At 34.0% G+C, this 18,869-nt stretch overlaps 1 pseudogene; it reads left to right on the top strand.

Moving 5' to 3' along the window:
- Nucleotides 1-11,392: 11,392 nt before the first annotated feature.
- LOC120177313 lies at nt 11,393-13,679 on the top strand (annotated as a pseudogene).
- Nucleotides 13,680-18,869: the final 5,190 nt, after the last annotated feature.

The raw sequence follows: 18,869 nt of genomic DNA, 5'->3' as shown, positions 1-18,869 counted from the left end.
AGGGATAAAGGTTTGATTAAGCATTTTCATCAAGGCATTTATGTGTGCTTCTAAATTCATCAATAGATCAAGAATAGAAATCGCGCTTGTTTATGTAGCTGTTCAACCACACTATATTCACTATGTTTCAAGAATTTCAAAAATTCTTGCGCTTGTTTTTCTGTTACAGGCTCATTGAATGCTGGAGGGGATTCATCATCAAATACCTTTTGGGGTATTACCATGGATTTTCCTTTTGCTTTCACCTGTTCTGATGCATTTGATGTTTCAGGAGAGTAACATATCCCACTTCTTGTAAAGAATCCGACTTCACTCACTGCTTCAGACGTAGAATCCACACTCTGTATTTTCTCTTCTGTTTTTTCTAGAGAAACATATCATCCTACCATTGAAACATTGGTAGTATAATTCCAAGGTACCCTGCGGGTGTCTTTATATGGAAATGGTAAAGGAGTTGTGATAACCACTTTCGGCTTTGTTGGTGTAGGATTCACTGTAGATGATTTTACATTAATAATCACGGGATCACTTGTTCTCTGATTAGGTTTAGAATCTTCTAATGAGCAAACATCATCTTCTCTTTTCCCTGGTTCTTCTTCAAAGAATTCTATCTCTTTGTTATTCATCAATTTTTTGCACCAAATCCCTAAATTCAGGACATAGTTGAATTTCGTGTCCCTTCTCTTGATGATATTCACAATAATTCTTGCCTTCATTATGCTTTGGCCTGAATTCTTGTGGAATCAAACCGGATAAGGAAAGTTATTGAAATATCCAACCAAAAGGAGATTTAATCTCAGAAACATCAGTTTTTGCTTTCTTTCTATTCTCTTCCTGAATTGCGTTCACATTTTTATCTCCATGATTTGGCAGCGGATGATTTGATGTAGCTGATGAATTGAATTCCAACTTTCCAGTGTTTATCAAAATTTGAACTACCCTTTTGAATGCCAAACAGTTTTTAATAGAATGACCCGTAATTCCTTCATGGTAAACACAGTGCACTTTTACATCATACCATGGAGGGAATGGTGGTTACATGGGAACCAACGGATAGGGTCGTATGACATCTGCTTTTAACAGCGAATCATAGATCTCAGCATAGGGTACTAGTAAAGGTGTAAAAGACAACCTTTCACTTTCCCTTCGAGATCCTCTGGACTCTACTCGATTAGTGTTTGTTTATTCTTTCTTAACCCTTGGCTGGGTTATTGTAACACTTTTCAAAATATCCTTGTTGTAAGAGTTTGCATTGTTGACTTCGTTCTCTTTTTTCTGGTACATAGGACTTTTGGAACTAGTCCCTCGTTTGATTCAATTTTGCCACTTTTCAAGATATTTTCAATGAGTTCTCCAGAAATGACCAAATCTGCAAAATTTTTGGTTGCATTCCCCATTAGATGACTTAAATAAGGAGCCTTTAAAGTATGGACAAACATTATTGTGGCCTCTTTTTCTGATAGAGGTGGCTGAACTTGGGTTGTTGTGTCACGCCATCTCTGAGCATACTATCTGAATGTTTCGTTATTCTTTTTCTCCAAATTTTGGAGAGTCCATCTATCAGGGACCATATCTGTCACGTGGCGGTACTGCTCTAGGAATGCCTTTGCCAGATCCTTCCAGGATCTAATGTTGGCTTTGGTTAGTTGAGTATACTATTTTAAGGTTGGTCCTGTCAAACTATCTTGAAAGTAGTGAATTAATAATTTCTCGTCTTTCACATATCCTGCCATTCTGCGACAAAACATAGTAATGTGGGATGAAGGGCATGCGGTACCGTCATATCTCTCAAATTCAGGTACTTTGAATTTGATTGGGAGTATTAGGTCTGGAACCAAACTCAACTCGCTAGCGTCAAACCCATAGAATGACTCAGTTATTTCTATGGATTTCATTCGTTCTTCTAAGCTCCTGATCTATCTGGTCAATTCCTCATTTACTTTTTCTTTCTCATTCAGCTCATTCAAATATGGGATTAGATGCTCAGCATTAAAATCTCCCCTATTTTCACATCTGATATAAGTGGATTTTTGCTTGAAGATGCAGGATCCATTTGTTGATTTTCATGTGGTTTGGCTTCTTGAAGTGCTGATGTGCGGGCATGGATTTGTATAGGTGTAGTACCAGAGTGATAAATTGGTTCCGGTGGGAAACTTAGAGGATACATAGGTTCTTGGTCGAAAGATACAGGATTTTCATGAATTTTCCCAATGGTAGCCTGCTTTTTAAACATGTCTTCTATTTTCTGCATCATACTGTCATGTGAGTTTACAATACTGGCTTCAATTTTCTCTAGCTTCATTCTCATCTCTGCTTGTTCTTTGTTATGTTGTTCCTCAATACGTTGTATTTTATCCTCCATAATTTTCTTAGTAGCTTGTCTAGTACCGTAGTGATGTTGTATTTCTTGTTTGGCCAGAATAACTGCGATTGAAAATTCTTTTGATATTATTTTTTCAAATTTTAATTAATGAATGTTATCTTAATAAAAATTATACATAAAGAAAATAATGCAATGAATAATGAATGTATGCAAAATGTATTGATCCCAAAAAGTTAACTGTCATAGAACAACTTCCATCGGCATACAAAAGTTTCTTTATAATAGTTCATAACTACAGATACGGCATAGCTTTCCTATTAAGCTCTATAATTTCTTTTATCAACCAGGTTATCTTCTTTCCATACTTGGAAACTAGATCAACGTGATGCTCAATTATTTTTGCTTCAACAGCTAGCTCCCCAACATATCTGGCAACTTCGCTCATTTGTACCATGGCCTCGAATACCATATTGCTTCTTTCTTCACTTCTTTCTACATAGAAATCAGTCGATTTTTTGCCATTGTTCATTAGTTCCCTCGAGAGTTTGCTCTAACTCAGTGATTCTGACTTGACAATTGTGCAGAGTTTTTTCAAGATCTCTAATGCGTCTTCGCAGTGAAGCACTCTCCTCATTACTTTCTTTAAGATCACTAGGTCCTAGATGAACCTTTTCTTGAAATAATGACTCTTCAAGTTGCAAAATATAAGCATTAAACTCTGAGTTTTTGTTTCTAGACTAATCCAGACCTTCTTCATGTTTTGTTCGTGCTTCTTGCGTCCTTTGACTAAGCTTCTGTATTTGAACATTCTTGTTTCTGCATCTTTGCATCCAATTGCTAGCCACTTCTTACTCTACCTCAAGTCTGGTGTTGAAATTCTTCCTTTCCAGCTCCCATTTTTCTTTTTCAACATCAAACTCTTCAATCATTTGGCCCCTGACTTCAAGTTCGGCAATCAGATTGTTCATTTCATATTCAAATCCCTTAAACATGGTATTTTTCTCACCTTCAAATTTCTCAAGCATGCCGTTCTTTATCTTTTCTAATTCTTTGGCTTGATCCCTTTCTCTCTACATTTCATTCATGATCTCGTGGCTTTCAGCTTTGTGCTTTATAATTCGCTCCCTTCTGTCAACCTCAAAATCTTCCATTTTTTGCTTTCCTTTCTCAAGGCTTTTGATCAAACGGTTATTCTTTTCTTTCAAATCTTCAACTCGGCCTTTCTCAATATTCAATTCTTTGGTCATCTGTGTTGTTGCTTTGCTTGATCCTGATGCTCTCGAGATTTGTATAGCTCATGGTAATTTTTCTTTAACGTTCTGAACTCACCATCAACTTTTTCTTTGTTTTCTCTCAGCATTGTACATTGTGTTGAATGAAAGTCAACATCAACACCCAACATAGCTTTATCTCGTCTCATTTGCTCTAATTCTTTCGACCAACCTTCTCTTCCTGCTTCAAACTCAACTCTTAGGATTTCAATCTCTAATGGAACCACCTTAATGCGATCTTCCATAGAGATATCCTCATTTTGGTCTGGTAGAGGAATATTTTCATTTTTCCTGATATATCTCAATTCCTCATAATCGGGAGTTAACATTTCTTTTGCTGCTTTAGCTCGGATACAAAAAGTTGTTTTCAAGCTGTAAAGGCCTCCATGATATTTCTTTTATAATTTTTGCTGTGGAATGCGAACTCAGACGAATGTAATCCAGTAGTGACAGAACAAATTGACGACCTTCATACTGCCTTATGACCAGAAGTGGTGCATATCTGATTCCTCCCCACAATCCGAGCAACATCAGCCAGTTGTAATAACCATATTTGTAAAAGAATTCCCTTTGGATTTGCCATGGGGTTCGCCAAACAATGTCATCGCTTTGCAGATTTCGAAAGGCATTAATCCACATATCTTTCGTAATTTCTTGCTCCAAAAATTCTTTTAATGGTGAGTAGTCCGTATTAAAGCGCCAGTATGAAACCTTTTATGTTCTCCAAAAATGGCTACGGATCCAGACATATAACAATTGGGCACATCCTGAGAATCGTCCACCTCCTAGCTTTCTAAAAGAGTTTAATGATCTGAAAGTCTCTGCTAGAATTACAGAAGTAGGATTAACCCTTTTTGGTAGCTGCTCAAACAAATCTACTACTGCAGCTTCAATATATCCCAATAATTTCGGGAAGATGACCATACCATACATACCCAGAGCAAAGAGATCGAATCGTACTTTATCATCTGGATGACTCTGAATAAGTTCCTTAATGTTGGTACAAGCAATGCCTTCGCTTTCTCCCTATTGTTTTGTACGGGATACCACCCATTCCTCTCGTACTCCGACAATCTTTGCTAATTTAACTCGAAAAGGTTGAGTTTTAATTGACCTTGAATAAATTCGATTCTCCAAAGCCCCTTCTATATGTAGCAAAGTTGTGTACTCTTCAATAGTAGAAACCAAGTCCTCCTTATTGAGAGTGAAGGAATTGTACCCTGGATTCCAGAATTGAATTAGGGCTCGAATTAAGTCATCATCAACTTCGACATAGAGCAAATATGGGATGTCTCCGTAAGTCTGATAAAACTACAACTTTTTGTTTGAGTCCCAACTCTCCCAAATGCCTCGCAAATCTTGTATATCATTTCTTTTTAGCGAAACTGGAGCATAACTGGCTAACTCAGATACATAGTCATCTTGCAGACTGTCTCCCCCTTGTCTTTGTAAGTCCTCAGCCACTGTCTTACTTCTGAGTTTGGAACTATTTGATTTGAACATTTTTTATCCATAGATGAAGGTTTTCCAATGAGACGATTGACACTAGGATCAATACCTTTAATCTTGTATGATGTTATGCAAACAGAACACACAAAAGGAAATGAATTAGTTCACATAATAAAGGAAAAAAATTAATTTAATAATAATGTCTAACTAAATATCTTTATTTAAACATGCTTTCTTCATACTTTAAATAATTTAAATTCACATGCAATTTATTCAGTAAGAAAATAAATAAATAAATTAATTAAAAGGAAAAGTTAGAATTTATTTCTCCTGTGTGTACACTAATTTTGGACAAAATTTCGGCATGGCTTCAGATCGGAAGAGTTTCTAGGGTTTATTATATGCAGGATTTCAGATCTAAGAATAAAGGTACCCGAATTGTCCTTGTTAGTGCCCCCTTGGGCTGCTAACCCTCAATCCTAGTCAATCACAGACTAAAGTGGATCAAGTTCAATTCGATGAGATACACTTCTCTATGCCTGACACGGAGAATAAATTCCCACGAAGACATAGAGCATATGAACCCCGAAAGCTACTTGCTAGGTCTGACACGGAGAATAAATTCTCACGAAGACGTCGCTTTCACTCCCACTTAAAAGGGACAAGCTTGATTAAAAAGCTTATGTTATGCAATGCATGTGTTGTGTGTGAGGAGAAATGGTCAAACCTCTGACAGACAATAAAGAATGAAATTTAATACTTGAAAATAAAATAATACATTAATAAAATAATATAAATATTATGAAAATAATAAGAATATATAAAAAAAATAAAAATTAAAAAATTAAAAATTAAATATATGAATTTCTAATTTCTAATTAATAGAGACAATTTATAATTAATTTTAAAGCTTGACTAAAGGTTCCCAGCGGAGTCGCCAAGCTGTCGTAACCGGTTTTCGCCCGGGTACGAATTTTTTTCTTTGGCAGAAAAAGTGATGTGAATAAATGGTTTTAAAATGTTTTGGGAGTCGCCATCGGCCTTTTGGGTCAGGTAGGTCGAATACCTAAAAATTACCTTTTAAAAGAGTTTTAAGAAAACATTAGTTAAAAGATAAACTGATCTGCGTTTAACCAAAAATTCATTCTTTTTAGAAATAAAAAGGGATTCGTGGTCGGTTACGTTTAGGGAAGGATTAGCACCCCTACAACGCACAAAATTGGTACTTATTAATTATAAATTGTCTCTATTATTGAAAAGTTAAAAGTTCAAAAATATATTTAATTCATAATTCTATTATTTTTATAATTTTAAGAAAATATATTAATTTATGTATATAAATAAGATATTTATTTATTTAGAAATATCAGAAAAGAGCTTCTAGGTGTTTTAAGACAGCTCTTTTCTTCTATATTAAAAAATAAATAAACATTAATAAAATATTTCTTTTAAAAATTAACATATATTTTATAAGATAAAAAATATCAGAAAACAGACTTCTAGGTGCTTTAAGACAGTCTTTTTCTTTAATATTATTAAAATAGGATTATTATTATATTTTTTTTCTATAAAAATAATTTATAAAAAAGAAATAAAATAAATAAATATTATTTACTATATACATATAATAATAATAATAATATATTGCAAATAAATATATAAAATTAAATCAACTACTAAAATAAATGAAATTAAAACTATATAATAAAAAGCTAATGATTTTAAAGCTAATGACTAAATTATAATATATTAAAAATAAAATCTAATTCGTAATTAAAATTTCAGTGTCTAATTATGTTAATTTACATATTTATTAATTTAGTGACTAAATTAAAATTATGTCGAATTTATATACTAAATTAAAACAATTTAAAACATGCTTTCGAAATTAAAATTAAAATTATGAGGGCTAAATATGTTAGTTTACCTAATATATATATTAATGTTAATGACTAATTTATAAATTAAATAAAATTAAGAGATCAAATTAAAAAGTTCATAATTTGATTTCAGTGACTATAATGGAAAATTACAAAGCTACTGGGCTGCGGACAGAGTTTGTCCTTTAATTAATTACACACAGACCCCTCCCCAAAACGGCGTCGTTCAGGGAGGGGTATTTAACCCTAAACCGAATGGCCTTAAGGCCATTTTCTTTTCTTTTCTTCTTCCTCTCTAGACTGAGAGAGTTTTAAACTCTCTTGCCTCTATCTTCAAACCTCCAAACGGAGGTTGGCCGGCCACCGGCTGATAGTCATATTCCGGCACCGACACCACCGCCGGCCACCACCCACGGTGGCCGGAATATGCAAAAACACCCTAATCTTAAAGATCTACCTTCCACGAACCCGAATCTAGCCTCCTTTTATCCTAAAAACCCTTAGATTTTCTTAAATCTAAGAAAATACCTTCGGTATTTTCGGTTCTCCGGCAAGATGTGAAGGCTCCGATGATCGCGTGTCTCTATTGGTAAGCTTCTCTCCTTTTTCTTTCTTTCTGTTTTATGGATTTTGGTGGTTGTTGTGTTATTTTTCTCTGGCTTCTTCCTCTCCTTTCTTCTTTGCAGGTTCGGTTGATGGTTTTATAGCCATCACCGGCGCTTGTCTCGGACCGGGTAAAAGGGTCATAGTTTGGTGAGTCACCAAACTATAGTGGTGACTCACCGTAGCCCTCAACGTGGACAGTTCTCTTCTATTCTTCTGGAGGCTTCGTGGCAGCGGCTGAGCGGTGTGGAACGGTGGCGGTGGAGACAGCAAAAGCGGTGGCTGGGACGTGGCCCTAGGGTTATGATACCCTAGGGTTTTACCTAGAAAGCTGTGGACCGTTGGATCAAACCAGATCCAATGGCTGAGATCATTGGCAGCTGGCTGAGATGAGGCACAAACCTTAATTGAGTTTAGGGTTTTACTGGGCCGGTTCTAGTTGGTCCTCGCAGTGTTGGGCTCTTGTAACTGGGCCAGTCTGGGTTGGGTTTGTAATTTGGCCTGTAATATAAATAATATTTTATTAATAATAATATAAATAATAATCAAATGAAAAAAAACTAATATCTTCATATGAAAAAAAACTAATATCTTCATATATATATATATAAAAGATCATCTTCTAAACACAAAGGAAGTGAGCATGAATTTCACTCAAAATCCAAATGATGATCAAAAATTCAAAATATACTTTAATATGAATTGAGAATAATCCCTGCCCACTCAGCATATGATTCTAAAGTACTTGTAATGCTTGAAGAAGAACAGATATGTAATGTTTAAGGTGGATTTCGTATATCTTTGTTCCCCAAAAGTATCTCTCCAAGTGCCAAAAAAATGGTCATATCTCTTACCAACATGCTATTTGGGGATTGATGGCATGATTTTATGTTAAAAGTGTTAACTTATAAAATTATAAGAGACGAGAATAAATTATCAAATATAAATAAAATATTTAAATTATATGAAAGTTTAAAATTTTTTAAGGAATGGCCACTGTAAATCCTCTCTATTTATCCCCAATTTTATTTCCAATTGTGATCAAAGATCAATTGTCAATGACTCAATGCCATTTTTAGCGGGAGCATGCCCCCTCTATCATTTTACGTGTTATTTCCTTTATATACATTAAAGTAAAATAATGTAGTTAAAAGATCACCTGATTTGAACAAATGAAAGGTGATAGAATCTGTGGCCAATTTGATGCTATCTCCCCCATGCTTTACATTTAGGTTTGGAATAACTAAAGTTATGCCAAAAAGAAGAAAGACCTTCCCCAAATTCCCCTTGGTGGGGTTTGCTTTGAGCACTTTATAAACTAGTGATGCTAAAGAGTAATATAATAACAAAAGAAAGGGCAAAGGGGGATAAAAATCATCAAACACATGCATTGTAAAAATATTTATTCACAAAATAATCTAAAAATTTAGAATTTTTGTGTATCATTGTGGACATGATGAAAGAAGAGTCGTACATTCAATTTTCATTGGATATGAAAGAACATGATCTAAAAAGCTTTAGTAACATAATCGATTGATCAATCATGTTAATTGTGGGGTATTAGAAAAGGTTGAGAGACTTAAGACAAGGGCTATAGTACCTCAAAGCAGCCCTTTGCCTTTTAACACCTCCCCTAAGTTTTTTTAAGTTTCTTCACTGTTCTAAATGATCTTCTCGTGGCAAGCAAAAGCACTCCCTAGTTTTAATAAATTATTGCATTCAAATCAAACTCCTTTAGGGTTTGGGTGTTTTATAGAAGGAACAAATGAAAAGATATCCAACGTCTGAGTTCAAAAGCCAAATTATTAGTATTAAGACCATAACGGAGATAATTTTGTACCAAAAATGAAAATATGAATGAGTATTTGATCGAGTTAAATTAAATCGAGTCAAAAAATTATCTTAGTCAAATTGACGGATCCTATTTTATCATTCAAATTTTACTCGAAAATATTTTGAGTTGTGTTTTTCTAATCATATATATATGTGTGTGTGTGTTACACTAATTTATAGTCATTATATTTAAATAAATAAATAGCTTAGATTTAATTAAAATTTATAACCCATAAATAAATATTTCTTTAACTCATAGTAAAATATTTTTTCTTTTTATGTTAGGGTTTAGGGTTTAAATTTTAGGGTTTATGATTTATGATTTAATATTTATGATGTGGGGTTTAGGGTTTAGGGTTTAAAGTTTAAGATATATAATTTAAGATTTAAGGTATGTGTTTTAGTGTTTGAGATTTTGGGGTTTAAGATTTTAAGTGGGATAAAAATATATATTATTTTACTGTGAGTTAAAATATATTTATTTATGGGTTATAAATTTTAATTAAATCGAAGTTATTTATTTATTTAAATCTAATGACTATAAATTGGTATAAAACTTATTAGTTTTACATAGTGTAAGTGGATTCAAACTTATATATATTTATGAATAACAACAAATTAAATACTACTTAAATTTTAAAATATGTTGATAATGTCATATTTTAAAGAAAGGATTTTAGGTGTTTGGATTATAACAACCGTTAAATTTTACTGTTATCTGACACGTGTTGCTCTCATATTTTTTAAAAATATTAAAAATAAAATTATTATTAATTTAAAAAAATCTATTTTTTCAAAATTACAAAAAAAATCCTGAAACTCTAAAATCTTTCATTTAAATTCTTGAAACTTTAAAATCCTTCGTTCCATCTCTTAATCAGCCGTCGTTGGTCATTACCGGCCACCTTCGTCATCATTAAACGGTCACCCACCCGTCGTCGGACTTTAATTGCCGATCATCCCTCTTATCATCGTTCGAATCTCCTTAAATCTATGAATCCCTAAACCTAAATTTAATGGGTTAAAGATTTAGCTGGGATTTAATTCCGATAGTTCAGATTGAGGAAAAGAGACCGGCGGCGACAGTGACCTCAGGCGACCTTCTTCGTCGTTCGTGCCATTTTTTCATCATTTTAGCAGACAGGGGAAGCTGCTGCGAGGGGAAAGCTGCTGAGGGGAGGGTGACGTGGGACCCAAATATTTTTTAATTATATTTTTTAATATTTTTATTTTAAAAAATAAAAAATAATATTTTAATTTAAAAAATAATATTTTTATTAAAAATAAAAATAATAAAAAATATAACTAGACACCTAAAAGTAAAATAAATAAAACGTTAAATATTTATTTTTTTTAAAATTAGATAATAAAATATTTCTAGAGGTATAGTTTAAGTAATTTTTTTCTATTTTGAATGAAAATTTATTTATTATAATCTTGTTGAGGGGTCTAATTTTACCAACCCTTCTCTATTCTCTCCTTAGTCTGCCACTTTTCATCACCTTCTGCACTCTCCCCTGCTACTGAAACTTTGTCTCTGTCTATGTACTCCATTTATGAATCTTATATACACATAAACGGATCTCTAAACATTGAATTCCCTGTATTCCCTCAATGTTCTGATTGCATGGGAAGAGCAAATCTCAGCTCTGGGTTGTTTTCAAAGAAATAGATAGATAGATATAGGAAAGATACACATATATACCCAACGCAATCCATGGCTAGATAGAGACTTGGAGAATAACCCATCATCATCACTATCACCTCTTCACGAGATTTTGCTTTTGCCACCCAATGAATGATGTCTTTCTGTATGTACATGCCACTGCCACCTGTTCATTAACAAAGCTCTATGTGTTTAGTTTGTGTCCAGAACTGGGGGGATTCTGTATTTTCTGACCCACCTCTTTGCTTTTCTCTTTTGGTCTTTCTTGTGGTCTTTTTCTTCTTCTTTCAAAGGAGCAAGGTAGTCACTCTTTGAGGTTTCCCTCTAGTTTTTCTTTCTTGGAGTTTTCTTCATGTTTCCTGCAACTATGTCCAATTCCACTTCTTTATCTGAGGAGACTAAGCAGCTGCCTCAAAAAGTAAAGAAGAAGAGAGGCCTCCCTGGGAATCCTGGTATATTAAAGAAATTGTTCTATCAAAAAATTTGTTTTAGATTTGTGTTTAATTGTTTGATGCCATTATTTACAGACCCAGATGCCGAAGTGATTGCTTTATCTCCAAAGACGCTGTTGGCTACCAACAGGTTCGTATGCGAGATCTGTAACAAAGGTTTCCAGAGAGATCAGAACCTTCAGCTTCACAGAAGAGGCCATAACCTTCCATGGAAGCTGAAGCAAAGAAACAGCAAAGACATGAAAAAGAAAACCTATGTTTGTCCCGAGCTTACATGTGTCCACCACCATCCATCGAGGGCTTTAGGTGACCTTACTGGCATCAAGAAACACTTTTGCAGGAAACACGGTGAGAAGAAATGGAAGTGTGAGAAATGCTCAAAGATCTATGCTGTTCAATCGGATTGGAAGGCTCATTCTAGGACCTGTGGAACAAGAGAATATAGATGTGATTGTGGAACCCTTTTCTCAAGGTACTTCTTTTTTCACTTTGATCCCCTTTTTTCATCACATTAATGGAGGATTCATAGTTTTAGTTCCAAGTGGGAAGTATTTTGTGTATTTAGGGCCGTTTTTGTTTTCTTGTAGTTTGTTTCTATTACACAATTAGAGTTGGTCAAGCTTGTGCATGGAACATATCTGGAACTTTAATGCAATGCCAGGTTTCGTTTCATCGAAGTGGACGCCTTGTTCTTATCTCTTTTCAATTGTAATCAATTGTATCGTCTTGTTCATATATCAATAGCTATATTAAACTTGATTTTCTTCTCTTGATTTCCATTACAAATGATAAAAAGGGAATATTACACGTTTTTTTAATTCGAGTACACGTGGCTTTAAATTCCCCTTTGATACTTCGTAATAGAGTCGACTGTATTATCAAATCAATGATGGATAGTGAAAGAATAAAAGCAAAAGAAAGTTTAATTATTGCTTTTAGTTTGAGAAATCCGTGACGAAAATCTTCATGTAGAAAACTCTGAACTTTTCATCATGATGAAAAACTGATAAATCTGCAACGATATCTGCTGTTGATTTTGGCTTTTTCTTTTTTTCCTTGCCCTCCATCAATTAGATTTATGTGTCAATTGCATATCTTTGTTTACACATGATTTTTACCATATTATTGACATTGTGAGCCATCTTTGCATGCATCAAGTCACTGTCCATGCATATTTCTTCTCTCTCCCTCTTAGGCATTTACATTTGACTAAAAAGGTTGTTTTCTGCTTTATTTTTTTCTGTAAACTTTATGGCATTTACGGCTAGCCCAATGCGCATGCACGATCCTAGGCTTACGCTTTTTCTTTTTTTTTGCTTTTTATTATTTCAGAAATAAGAACGTGCATTATGTCTTCAGTCAAAATCCCACATTCACTTTCACAACTGTTTGATTCATTTCCTCAAATTTATTAGTATTTGTTAATGCAGTTTTATTAATGATGATGAATTTGTAAGCTTTGTTGTGAAACCTCCTACAGGAAGGATAGCTTCATAACTCACAGGGCATTTTGCGATGCGTTGGCAGAAGAGAGTGCAAGACTCTCGGCCAACCAACTTGCCACAGCCGCCGCCACCGCCACAAATCCAGCTCTCAACCCATCATCGGTTTTCCCTTTCCAAAACCATATTTCTCTTAACCCATGGGACCCTACTGCTCAAACTTCTAACCCTAACCCTAACCTTGATAACCCAAATCTAGTCAAGTCTGAGTCTCAACATTTAATGCCATACATCCAAGAAACCCCCCTGATAAGCTCATCCTACCAAAAGCCTCCACGTCAGAAACAATCCTCCCTCCAACGCTGCCATGTCAGCCACTGCACTCCTTCAAAAGGCTACCACCGTTGGAGCATGCACCGCCACGCAGATAAGCAACAACAACAACAATTATTATTATTTTAGCACGGCGAGTCATGTATCCCCGGATTTCTCGGGTTTCACGGCTGCTGACCTGGACACGTGGCAAAAGAGCAGCGATCGTTTCACCAGGGACTTTCTAGGCTTGGCTAGAGACCATCATCATGGCGGTGGCAATGGAAATGGGAATGATTACGTTAGCATAAACACGAGAAATGTGTTAACGTACACGGGGGGAGTGGAGTTGCAGCAGTTTGAGAGAGGCCACCCGCTGTTGAAGCCCCAAGGGTTCGGATTCGGTGAGTCCTACGACCCTAATTCGGAAACCTGGGGTGATTCTTGAAAAAAAAAAGGAAAATAATAATTTTGTCATATCCCTTCAGAATGACAACAATACCTTTCTGGTGTAATGTGTAATGGTAATAAACTTTTCGTCATAAGGGAATACTTGATTTAATTAATTTCCTTCTTTAGAAATATTTGGTTCTTCATATTTTTGTTTTGTTTTTATTAAATAGTTTATTTGATCGATTATAAGATAATATATATTCATAGTATTTTTATAATTATTGATAACATATTATTTATTTTACAGACAGATCTATTTAAATTTAAGAGGGTTAATTATATGATTAATCACTTTCGTTTTTATTTTATCTATTTATTCTTACTAGTTTCAAAAAAACATAATATATGGTTACTTTTGTTTTTATTTATTTAAGGTGTAGACATTGAAGGCTAACTATTGTTAAATTTTTATCGAATTGTTGATGTGATATAGAAAATATATAGAATTAAAAAAAGATAAAGTGCACAAATTATCACTACTATTTGAGTAAATTTTTATTTTTCTATTGAAGTTTTTAAAATAACAAATTGGTCGTTATCATTTTGTGATATACGCCCCCTAAGTGGTTTCTTCATCCCCTTACTTCACACCTTGGGATTAAAAATTTCTCGAACTTTCCCACCCTTGAATTCTCATCTTCATCGGTATAAAATACTTCATCAAATTTTTGTAACTTACTTTTCTGGTTAATAGATGACAGAGAGATAATAGAAGAATCACAATGAACTATTTGATGATTTAGTAGCCAATTTGTTAATTTTAAAATTTTAACGAGGGAAACAAAATTTACTCAAACATTAGTTTACTCTTTTTAATTCGTTAAAAAATCTAATGACAGTTAACTCTCAGTGATCACATCTTAATTAAATGAAAAACAAAAGTGATCATGTCTTAATTAATTAAATACTAAAGTAATCAAATATTATTAATTTTGAAATCAGTGTGAAAAATAGATAAAATATAAATAAAAGTGATTAATCATTCAGTTAACTATTTTTTACCTATTGAAATTCGATTATTTATTTTTTTTTATATAGTACTGGTAGTTAGGGGTGTGAAATTTGGGAAGAGTTCAAATCTTTTACTATAACCAGCAAAAATTGAAGAGTATAAACTTAATTAGGGAATTTGGATAGAAACCGGAAGTTAATAAATGAGCAAAGTAAAGAGACAGAATATTCTTCAGGCTTGCCCTTCATTTCGTGCATGTGATAATGCCCAGTATTCTCCTATCTCTTGCTCAATGATGCCAACCCTACACGTTTCATGGAAATTGCCATACTTGTCATGCATACACTACAATTACCATCCTACCCTTCATTTACATCAACAAGTTTTAGAGGAGAGGGGCAGTAAGCAGAATGTGACCCCAATTTTCTTTTCTTTATTATTGAAAAAAAAATCCAATTATACGGCTCAACAAAAATGTACGAATTCACAACACAGCAGCTTGGATAATTTCTCATACCCAAAACGGATGCTCACTAGATAACACCAAAATTTTTATCATTACTGTTGAAATTCATGAAGAAAATAGCCGATCGAACATGAATCATAAATAACACCGAATATAAATGTCTGTGTCTTTAATTGTTATTGCAGTGCAGCAGTAACTAAATTAATTGATAATGCAGGTTTTGCCCCCCTTATTCCAGAGAGTTACAAAAGGTAGATACAATGGCAGAGCCAGCAAAGCAACGTCTTGTGATGAGAGAAGAGAAAATGTAAAATACAATATATTGGGCATATATTATAAATAAAAAAGATCACCACCCGAATCTCTTGACTAACCCAAATTTACCGTTCCGTTTAAAAAGAAGAAGAAATAATATCGAACATGGGTTGCAAGCTTATTAAGTTAAGCATTATAATTCTTGAATTGCACAATAGTACAAACTTAACTAATCCACAATCAAATCAAATTGTAATCTTCTTATACCAAACTTCAACATAATTACTTGTTTGTACCCTAAATTGAATAAAATATCATTATATATACATATTAGTGGTACTAGTTTCTCTACAAATTCAATCACATCAGCTTTTTTTAATGCTTTCCTCGTCTAGCCCTCGCACATTGAATACTGATTAAAGATATATATACATATTAGTGGTACTAGTTTTCTCTACAAATTCAATCACATCAGCTTTTTTTAATGCTTTCCTCGTCTAGCCCTCGCACATTGAATACTGATTAAAGATGGCGTGAAACCAATTTCCAATAAATATTCCCCCCCCCCCCGGCATAATGTAATACGATACAAGTGATGTATAAAGAGGGAGGGGCTGCTGTAAATCCTTTTGTAAGCGTGATGAGTGAAAAAGGCTTACGAGGTTGATCGCTGCTGTATGTGGAACTGTGCTGTTGGTGGTCATATAGTGGTGGTAGTGGTACTTGTCCAACACAAAGAAACAAATGTCAACGGTTATGAAAAAGATGCTGGCTAAAACATTGAAAGTTTGAAGCAACAATTCAGTCAATGCCCCTCCATCAATATCTGTGCATCTCCCCGTTTAAACAGCTTTTTGGCTGCTAGCTTAACAGCCATTATAGGCCTCTTCTCCCCTGCTTTCTTTGATTGAATTCGCATACCAAATCCAAGCCATTCGCTTCGCTTCAGCAAATGTACACAAAACAACACTTATGATATTGAACAGATCGAATTCAAATATTCATATTTTTAACATAACTCGCAAATTTAAAATTTTGAATGAAATCAAGCATGATAATCAAGAAAATACTTAACCAAGTGTCATGCCTTATCAACCAATTCGGGATGGTTCAATTTTTATCTCAAATCTAGTTTGAGAATGAAGCTCAAATAAAACTACCACAAATAGGTACATGCACTTGAACTATTGCACTGTAACAAATGTCTTGTGAGTCAATTTTTAGGGAATCAATGAAATTCATTACCTCCTTACTCTTTAACAACTTTAACCAGCTATTAAAATAAAAAGGATTCTGATAACCCATGTTAGAATATTCAACCTAAAAGAGAAAGAAAGGCCGAGGGAGGAGAGCCTTGGGATTAATGAAAGTAGAAGTGTAGTGCTTATGGGTATATCCCCAAGCTTTTAGAAAGTATATGCGAGAGTTGCAGGCTTAAGGTACAATATACATCCCATTTGCCTACTAAAAGAGGTTGCCTCTTTTCTTTTTCTCTTTTTATTTAAAATCTCTCCCTCTGCTGTACAATCAGACAAACCAAAAGCTTCTCTTCTATTCTCCTTTTCCTCTCTCAATACCACTTGCATATGTCACCTTCCATAAGGGAATCTCGTCTCTAACAAACCTTACTTTTTCCCTTCCAGTCCTAATAATTACCAACGCTCTTTTTGTATGCTTTTCTTTTCTTTTTCTCCTTCTCTTTTACCTTCTGCTGCAAAATCTCCTCTTCCCTCGGTGTTAACATTTGCACTACAAATGAACACATGAAACCGATACTTGCACGGCTTCTTTGTCCTAAATATATATTATAATAAGAAAACATCTTTTTACCCTACTGCTTAAGGCGTTAACTGTAAAAGCCCATTTTCAGTAATACTTATTGTCATCCATAAAAAAGTTTAGCTAATAGAAGCTTAGCAAAAGACAGTTATGAGAGAGGCATCTAAATCAAAGACACAAATTAATAATATGAATTCATAAAGGAAAGCCCTCCAGAATCATGGCAATTTCAATGCTCATTTCAAGCATAAAATAAAACAGGTTGTTTCATTGCAGTGTGTCCGTAGTTAGCTTATAGGAGGACAGCTTTCCCTCTACTTGACTCTCCTCGTGCACTTCAGGAATCAATTAAGCACATATTTATCTCAAGCTAATTAACAGCATTGTGCTTACCATATTCATCTAGTTTATGTACGAGTGATTCTTTCCTAAAATTGTTGTTTATGCAAGCTAAACAGTCTTTAACGGAACATTCAGATAATGCAACAGAAGAGCTTTGTAATTTAAATCATACAGCATCCAAGCATAAGTGAGATTTGTTGCACTATTCAAGGTTTATAATGATTTATATTCTATAAAATTGTTGATGACTCGCATGTAAAAGCACTGATTGCGACAGAAAGCTTATGTGATGAAGCATGCATCAATAAAAAATATTGATATCACCAAGGACCATTTCCCTAAAGAAGAATGTGTAGATGTCTAGCCCAACTCGCTGTTTTAATACCTCCAAATCCACCCTCCAAAGTATTTAGCAAATAGATTTTTTGAATGCCTGCAATATAACAGTATTATACTGAGAATGCAAAGTTAATAAATTTAATCTATATTGCGGGTAGGATGCACCAGATTTCAGCAAGATTTACTATTTTTTGATCATCAATTTTCTCAGAATAAGATTCTGAAATCTTCAAACTTATGCAGTAAACTGTCACTGGACCAGCCTAGAAGAATTTTACAGCATAACCATTGTAGAACATCCTAAAGCAATGAGCACACATACCTGCTCAGGAAATAATGATGGAAAAGAATAAAGAACAAAATGAAAAGAAGAGCAGCCATAAGGAGAGATAAAGACTCCACTTTTCTTTCTTCTTCTTTTGTTTTATATTTTATGTTTTCCCTCTCTTTTCCCTTTCTTTTCTTTGGTAGGATGGGGTTGAAGGTTCGAAATAAATTGATTTTGTTCTGCACAGCCATAAGAAAGAAAAAACATGGCCCAAATAGTAACTAATAGAATCAAAATTCTGATGACTATGCATGGATAAACATAACATGATTAAGGCACAATGGTCCAAGTAACATTATTTAAAATGATTTATCTAAAGAAATACGGTTAGAACCAGATAATGACCACCTTTTTGTCTTCCAGAATCATACAGAATACAGGGTTTTCAACACTTTCCTCATAACTGAAGAAGCTATGCGAATGTGATTATACCTGCTAGAAGAATTGCGACAATGAACCTAGCAAGCTTCTATGGGGTTGAAGGTTCGAAATAAATTGATTTTGTTCTGCACAGCCATAAGAAAGAAAAAACATGGCCCAAATAGTAACTAATAGAATCAAAATTCTGATGACTATGCATGGATATAAACATAACATGATTAAGGCACAATGGTCCAAGAGTAACATTATTTAAAATGATTTATCTAAAGAAATACGGTTAGAACCAGATAATGACCACCTTTTTGTCTTCCAGAATCATACAGAATACAGGGTTTTCAACACT

Source organism: Hibiscus syriacus, unplaced genomic scaffold (assembly GCF_006381635.1).
Source record: "Hibiscus syriacus cultivar Baekdansim isolate YM2019G1 unplaced genomic scaffold, ASM638163v2 tig00112285_pilon, whole genome shotgun sequence".
Lineage (NCBI taxonomy): Eukaryota > Viridiplantae > Streptophyta > Magnoliopsida > Malvales > Malvaceae > Hibiscus > Hibiscus syriacus.
The sequence above is the reverse complement of the archived record's forward strand: the minus strand, read 5'-3'. Positions and strand labels throughout refer to the sequence as shown.